The 7,534-nt window shown below is 45.0% G+C and overlaps 1 protein-coding gene across 1 annotated transcript in view; it reads right to left on the bottom strand.

Moving 5' to 3' along the window:
* LOC118839020 (zinc finger protein 850-like) overlaps window positions 1-7,534 on the bottom strand; it is a 902,460-nt gene that overhangs the window by 424,069 nt on the left and 470,857 nt on the right. The window lies entirely within an intron of this gene.

Genomic DNA, 7,534 nt, shown 5'->3' with positions numbered 1-7,534 from the left:
ATAGCAGCAAGGTGACTCAAAGCATCTGATCTGGCCTCAGCTACTTACTGACCGTGTGACTCTGAGCAAGTCATTTAACTGCTCTGTGACTCAGCTTCCCCATCTGTAAAATGAGGATAATAACAGCACCTCCCTCCCAGGGTTGTTGTAAGGATAAAATCAGATAATATTTGTAAAACACTTAGCAAATGGCCTGGCGCTGTAGTAGACACTACATAAATGGCTCCCCTTCCCCCGCTTCCCAATCCCCCCTAATGCTGCATCTTTCCTTCTGATCATCTCCGATTTAGATAATCTTTAGATATCTAAGCTCCAATGCGATCACATTTATAAAGTGACTTTGCAAAGCTTTCGCTTGTTCAGGTATTTCAATTCTGTCCGCCTCTTCGTGACCCCATTTGGGGTTTTCCTGGCAGAGACACTGGAGTGGTTTGCCACTTCCTTCTCCAACTCATTTGACAGATGAGGAAACTGAGGCCAACAGGCTTCAGTGACTTGCCTAGCGTCATACAGTTTAGGAAGTATTCGAGGTCATATCTGAACTCAGGTCTTCCCAGAACTCTCTCCACTCTGCCACCTAGCGACCATGATAATAATAGCTAGTATTTGTATAGTAAGTTGAGGTTTGCAAGGGCAGCTAGGTGGACCGTACTGTGTTCAAGGTCTCTCTCAAGAACTTTGGAATTGATTATGCGACATGGGAGGCACTGGCCCAGGACCGCTCAGCCTGGCGTGCCCACATCAGAGAAGGTGCTGTGCTCTAAGAGTAAAGCAGAATTGAAACAGCTCAAAGGAAACACAGGATGCACAAATTTAGAGAATCCACCCCAAATGGTCACATGGACTATTTGTGCCAGACCGGAGGTAGAGCATTCCGAGCTCGTATTGGCCTGATCAGCCACAGTCAGACACATTGAAACTTGACTCAAGCATGGTGATGTCATTTTGGTCCTCTTCGAGAACGAAGAACAACAACCAGTCATTATGCATTCAGACAAGATTATAAGTGTCCACGTGCTTAGCAAAGTGCCTGGCACATAATAAACACCATGCTTGCTCCCTTCCCTTTCTCCTTCTGTGTGCTAGGCACTATGCTAAACACTAAAGATACAGAGACAAAAGGAACTATATTCTATAAGAGGAGATGTGGACCTATGTAAGTTTATGCAAAATGTGTAGGAAAAACTAGATGCCCACAAGATAATGAGAGTGGGGAGCCTGGCAGGAGCAGCTCAGCGAGTTGGGAAAGGCTTTCTGTAGAAGAGACCATTGTCTCAGAATTTGTGGTAGCTGATAAACTACCGAGTTTGGAAGGAAACTAGAGTCTGAAAGGCAGAAGGGAAGAGGCCAAGGTCCTTCCGAAATGGGGACTGACCCAAGAAAAGGCACAGAGATAGAGGGTCCCATGGAAGGAAGAGTAAGAAGACCCATTGGGCTAGACCACAGAAGTAAGAAGGGAAGCCCAGTAGATTTAGTCCCTAAAGGTAGGTTAGCACCAAGATGCGAAGGGCTTGAAATGCCAGACAGTAGAGTATGCTTTTGTCCTAGAGGCAGGAGGGAGTCATTGGAGCCCATTGATTAGTGGATTCTTGGTGCCCTGACCTGAGAGGTAGCACTTGTGTGGAGGATGGACTGAAAAAAAGAAGAAATTTGAAATAATTTCCCCAAATTTCCCCTTTAGGAATTTCAAGGTTCTGCCTGTCTCTCTGCCTGGGGCCCTCCTGAGGGACAAAGAAGGAGGTGGCAGTCCCTCCCACCTACGAGGCCTGGTGGACAAAAGGTGATGTTGCGGTACATGCCGTTCAGGAAGAGAACTGTTATCGAGGCTGCCAGTACCCCAGACATAGAGGCACCTATCCTGGGGCCCCTCTTCTCCTTTCCCAGGGAGGGCAAAGGGTTATCTCCCCTTGGAAAAAGAATTGAGGGGAAAGAGTGGGCGGAGCAGGGGCTGAAGGAGATTTATGCTGCAGGTGAAGGATGAGACATCATGCATGTTGGTGTACCATGTGTATCCTGGCTGGGTGGGGTTCTATGCCAGCCTGCGTGTGTGTCACTGATGTCTGTGTGCTCTCACACATGCATACGTGTGACACGCTGGGGCTGGGTCCCTTTGTTTGTTTCTCTCTTTCTGATAAGATAACCTTCCCTTAATGCCCTTCTCTGCTTGAAAGGGTCACCCTCCTCCCCTTCCCCCACACCAACCAAGGTCAAAGCCATCTGTACATTTCCTGCCCTTGTGGGGCTAAGGTTGGGGAAATGTCTGTATAGTGGCCCGAGGACTGGATTCGGAGTCAGGAAACAAGTTCAAATTCTGACTCCACTACTGTGTGATCTTAGGAAAGTCACAACCTCTCTGGGACTCACTTTCTCCATCTGTAAGTTCCCATCTAGCTCTAAATCCCATGATCCCTGTTTTCTGTGCTCTGGCTGAGTGAAAGGAGAGGAAAGGAAGCTGGGGCTGGGGAGGAGATAAGGAACAAGCACCCAACCTGACCCCCCTTCCCCAGCTTCTCTGCCCTACCCTGGAAGTTACAAAGGGGACATTTGGGGGGAGAGGTGGGGAAGGATCTCAGGGGAGATAGTCAGGACTCAGAGACTATGCTGTGAATAATAGTTAGAGACTAACCATAAACACATTCTCTAGAACCAGCTCTAACCAGGAAAATAAATCATGCTTGGACAAAAAGACCAAGCTGAGTAGCACCTTAGGTGCCATCCGATCCAACTCCCTTATTGTACAGGTGGGGAAATAAAACCAGAGAGGGTAAGGGGTTTCCTCACTCTTCTACTATGCCCTGTGTAAACTGTGGGGAGGCTTTCCTCTCCATGGGCCTCGGCCCTTCCCAGCTCTAACTCCTGTGAGATTTTACCTTTAAAAATGTCTTCTTTCAATGTGACCTTGGGCAGGTAATTTCAGCTCACTCAGTCTCAGCCTCTTCTTCTGTTAAATGAGGTAGCTGGCAAACTAAATGCTACGCAATTTTGGGGGAGGGGGCAATCAGGGTTAAGTGACTTGCCCAGGGTCATGCAGTTAGTAAATATCTGAGGTCCTCCCAACTGCAGGGCCGGTGCTCTATCCACTGCCACCTACCCGACCCGCTATGTGATTAGAACAACCTAGTTTTGTTCCAGAGAAGAAACCTATCAGTCAATTAGTGAGCATTTATGAAGTACCTACTATGTGCCAGGTATTGTTCTGGGTCCTGGAGATACAAGGGCAAAAAATGAAACAATTCCTACTCCCAAGGATCTTACATTGTAATGGGAAATATAATGAGTACAAGTACATAAATAATAAACATAAGAATAAGTTAAATATAAAATACTTAAATAGGCAGCTGAGGGTACAGTGGATAAAGCTCTGGGTCTGGAGTCAGGAAGTCCTGAGTTCAAATTCAGCTTCAAACACTTTCTAGCTGTGTGACGCTGGGCAAGTTACTTAACCCTGTTTGCCTCAGTTTCCTGTAAAATGAGTTGGAGAAGGAAATGGGAAACCATTCCAGTGTCCTTGCTAAGAAAACTCCAAATGGGGTCACAAAGAGTCAAACACAAGTATACAACAAAAACAATAAAAAAAAATAGTTAAATACAAGGTATTCTGAGAGGGAGAGCACTAGCAGGTGGTGGGAGCAGGAAAGACTTCCTGAAGAAGATAGTGCCTGAGCTGCATCTTAAAGGAAGAAAGGCTGAGATCAAGAGAAAGTGAATGGGTGATGTCCAATACAAAGGCCAGGGATGGAGTGCATTGTTTGAGAAAAATAAAAAAGGCCAGGTGGACTGAATTTCAGAGTTCTGAAAGGGAAGTAATGCCCAAAAAAAGGCCAGAAATTTAGCTTGGGGTCAGATTGTGCAGGACTTTAAGAGCTAAACGGAATTTATATTTGATCCTAGATATAATAGGGAATCAGTAATAGGGCTAAGAAGTGACATGGTCAGATCTGCCTGTAAGGAAAATCATTTTGGCAGCAGTGTAGAAAATGAATTTGAATGGGGAGAGACTTGAGGCAGAAAGATCACTGAGAAGGTAGATGCTGTAATATGAAGTGGAGTGGAGAGGTGTCAGAGACGATCCATGTTGTGGAGGTAGAAATGGCAAGTTCATCAATGGATTGGCTATGTGTGGTGAGAAAAGGTGAGAAGGCTGGGATGATACCCAGATTGTGAGCTTAGGTGACCAGGAGGATGACGGTGCACTCAAGAAAAATAGGGGAATTTGGAAGAAATGAAAGATCATGAATTCAGTTTTGAATACATTGAATTTAAGATACCCCCAGGCCATCCAGTCTGAGATATCCAAGAGGGCATTGGTGATATAGAATTGGAGATCTGGGATATGATATATACATCTGTGAGTCATCAGCATAAAGATTATAATTACATCCATGGGATCTAATGAGTTTCCTGAGAGAGAATGTGGAGGAAGAAGAAAAGAGGGCCCCAGACAGAACCTTGAGGAGCTCCCACAGATAGGAGTTTTCATATGGATGATGAAATAGTAGAGGAGATGATGAGACAGGTAGCAAGAGAACCGAGAGAATGGTATGACAAAAACCCAGAGTATCTGGGAAGGGAAGGTGATCCACCATGTCAAATATAGCAGATAGATTGAAAAGAAAGAAAACTGAGGGGGAAAGACCACCAGATTTGGCCATTAAGCTATTGTGGATGACTCTGGAGAAAGGTTTCAGTAGGGTGATAAAGTTGGAAGCCAGGTTCCAAAGGGTTAAATGAAAAGAGGAAAGATCTGATTATTCAAGGATAAAATGAAACCTGGTAAAATGTATCTTCCTTCCTTCTTTGTGGAGGTGGTGGGTCGTAAGTGTGGACCATCACGTAGACTGGTAGATTTTGCTGAGGTTTTAATCTATTATTCTATTGAAACAAACTGCTTTCGCCCTCTTTTCTTTGTAACAGAGGGAGGTTCCCTGGGTGAGATATGGGGAGGAATGTAAGAAGGGAGGAGAGATGTCTTTGGAAATGAAGGTATTATAAAAACAAAAATCAAAATGTGGTGGTGAATGAAGTGGCTGACCTCCAAGATCCCTTCCACTTCTGAGGTTCCATAACTCCTTGACTTTCCCAAGGCCGTAGGGCCAATGGCAGGGCTGGAACAGAGCACAGATCTCTCCCACCCACAGCCATCCCCTGCCTCGCCTGCATTTCTCTCTTTTAACTTTCTATGATTTCTATAAAAAATTCTCCCTGCTCGCCCATTTCCCTTTGTTTCCTTCAACGCAGGCCTCCAAAAGCCTCACTAAATTCAACCTCCACATTTTACAGATGAAGAAACTGAGACCCGCCAAGAAGAAAAGGCAAGGTCATGAAGACTGGCTTTAGCTAGGGTTAAAACCAAGATAATCTGATTCCAAATTCAGAGCTCCTCTCACTATCCTAGGGGGTAATTCGGAGAAGAAGAGAAGACCACAAGGCTGAGAAGGAATGGATGTTACCTTTTCCCATCCTGAGATTTTGTTCTTTATCTCCCCAGGAACCACCCTTCATACAAAATCATCACCAATTGTCAAAAGAGGAATTCTTTCCCCCCACACATATACAAACACATAAGCATATGAGCACACCCACAAAATCATCAGCTCCAAAACTGGAAACCACCCACACACATGTACACACCCCAAATTTATTGGGTCAAAAGCCTAGAGGGATTTCTTCAGGAAGGAGAAGTCAATGCCATGGAATTGAGGTCACCCAGGGAGGAAGAGAGGAAAAGAGAAGAGAAGAGATGTGTTCTAACCAAGAGCTGGAGAGACAGGGTCCTGGGTCTCAGAGAGGAAGGTGGTTGGTGCTCTGGGCTTACAGGTCCCTGAGGAAACACTTCAGGATCAAGTTTGGGGCTGGAAGAAATAGGAGAGACCCAAGTCCACTGGCTGATGTGTTTACTTATCCATCCACCACATCAGAGGAAATAATTGTGGGGAAAAGAGGATAGAAACATTAAGACGCCAACATGAAGCCAGTACAGAAGGGAGGGAGACTGAACATATGGTTTCCTGACACACAGATTTTGGGAAAATAGATTTCAAAGCTCACTGCAGGGAGGGGTAGCTAATACCCTGGCTGAGAGATAAACATGAATAGACTTGACTGGCTGCAATACTGATTGGGCCATATCTAATAAAATGAAACAGTGGGGATATATGTAAAGTTTTACCTTTGGCTCTAGGGATTTGGGGAGGGGGGTTTGTACACTCAACTTGAATAAACAGAGAGATATGGAAAATAACAGAACAACAGTCAGCATTGATGGAGTGCTTTCAGGTTATCTCACTTGATTTGATTTGCCAAGAAAGCCAATTTGATCTTGGGCTAGATACAGAAAGGCCTAGCTTCCAGGAATGACCATTCCTCGGTCCTCTGTCTTAGCAGACCATGTGAAGAGTATTTATTTTCATTTCTAAACACCACCTGAAAAGACATTGATAAATTGGAGAACTCCCAGAGGAGGCCAGCTAGGGGGCCGAAGGGTCTCAGGTTCATTCCACGTGACAATTAATTGGTCGAAAGGACCAGAGATGTTTAGCCTGGACAGGGACATGATAGCCACCTTCAAGTTTCTGAAGGGCCTGTGACCTGGAAGATGGATGGCCCTAGCTCTGCTTGATCTCGGCACGTTGATCTAGGAGCAATGGGCTGAAATTATGAAGAAGCAAGAGGTTAGGAAAAGCTACCTAAGTATTAGAGCTGTCCAAGGTAGAATGGCAGTCTCAGGAGGTAATCAGCACCTCCTTGTTGAAAATCTTCAAGCAAAACCAAGATGAGCCCTTTTCAGCTGTTACAGAGGAAATTCTTTTTCAGGTGTTGGATTAGAGGGCCACTGAGACCCCTTCCAACTTTAAAATTCTGTAATTCTATCCTTCTGATGCCCCTGTGACCCAGTTCTGAATTGAAGTGGAAGGCATCTGAGGGAGATTCCATATTATTTCCTCATTCTGTATACTTGGTTTTGTGGCTCTTTGTAGTAGACAGAGCACTGCACTTGTACGGAGTCCAAGGACCTGGTTTGGAGACCTGTCATTGCTGCTTACTCCATGTGTGCTTGAACAAATCCCTTCTAATATTTGTGTCTCATTTTCCTCATCCATAAAAGGAAAGTGGGATTGGACCAGGTAAACTCTTAATTCCCTCTCATCTTGAAATCTCATGATCCTAAGATGAAATCTTCTTTCTCTAGAATAAAGCAAGATTAATGGGGGCAGCTAGGTGGCACAGTGAGTAGAGCACCGGGCCTGGAGTCAGGAGGACCTGAGTTCAAATCTGGCCTCAGACACTTGACACATGTACTAGCTGTGTGACCTTGGGCAAGTCACTTAACCCCAATTGCCCTGCCAAAAACAAAAAACAAAACAAAACAAACAAAAAAAACAACAATAAAAAAAAGAATAGCACCAGGAAGAAGATATCCTTGGGAGAGGGCAGTGATTGCCATGTAATCATAAGGGGCCCCAAAGGAGTAATTCTTGGCAGCAGATCCTTTGGGAGAAGGAGCTAATGAAGATTTTTTTATCCAGTGCTGGCA

This window comes from Trichosurus vulpecula, chromosome 2 (genome assembly GCF_011100635.1).
Source record: "Trichosurus vulpecula isolate mTriVul1 chromosome 2, mTriVul1.pri, whole genome shotgun sequence".
Taxonomy (NCBI): domain Eukaryota; kingdom Metazoa; phylum Chordata; class Mammalia; order Diprotodontia; family Phalangeridae; genus Trichosurus; species Trichosurus vulpecula.
This window is presented reverse-complemented; position numbering and strand designations above follow the sequence as displayed.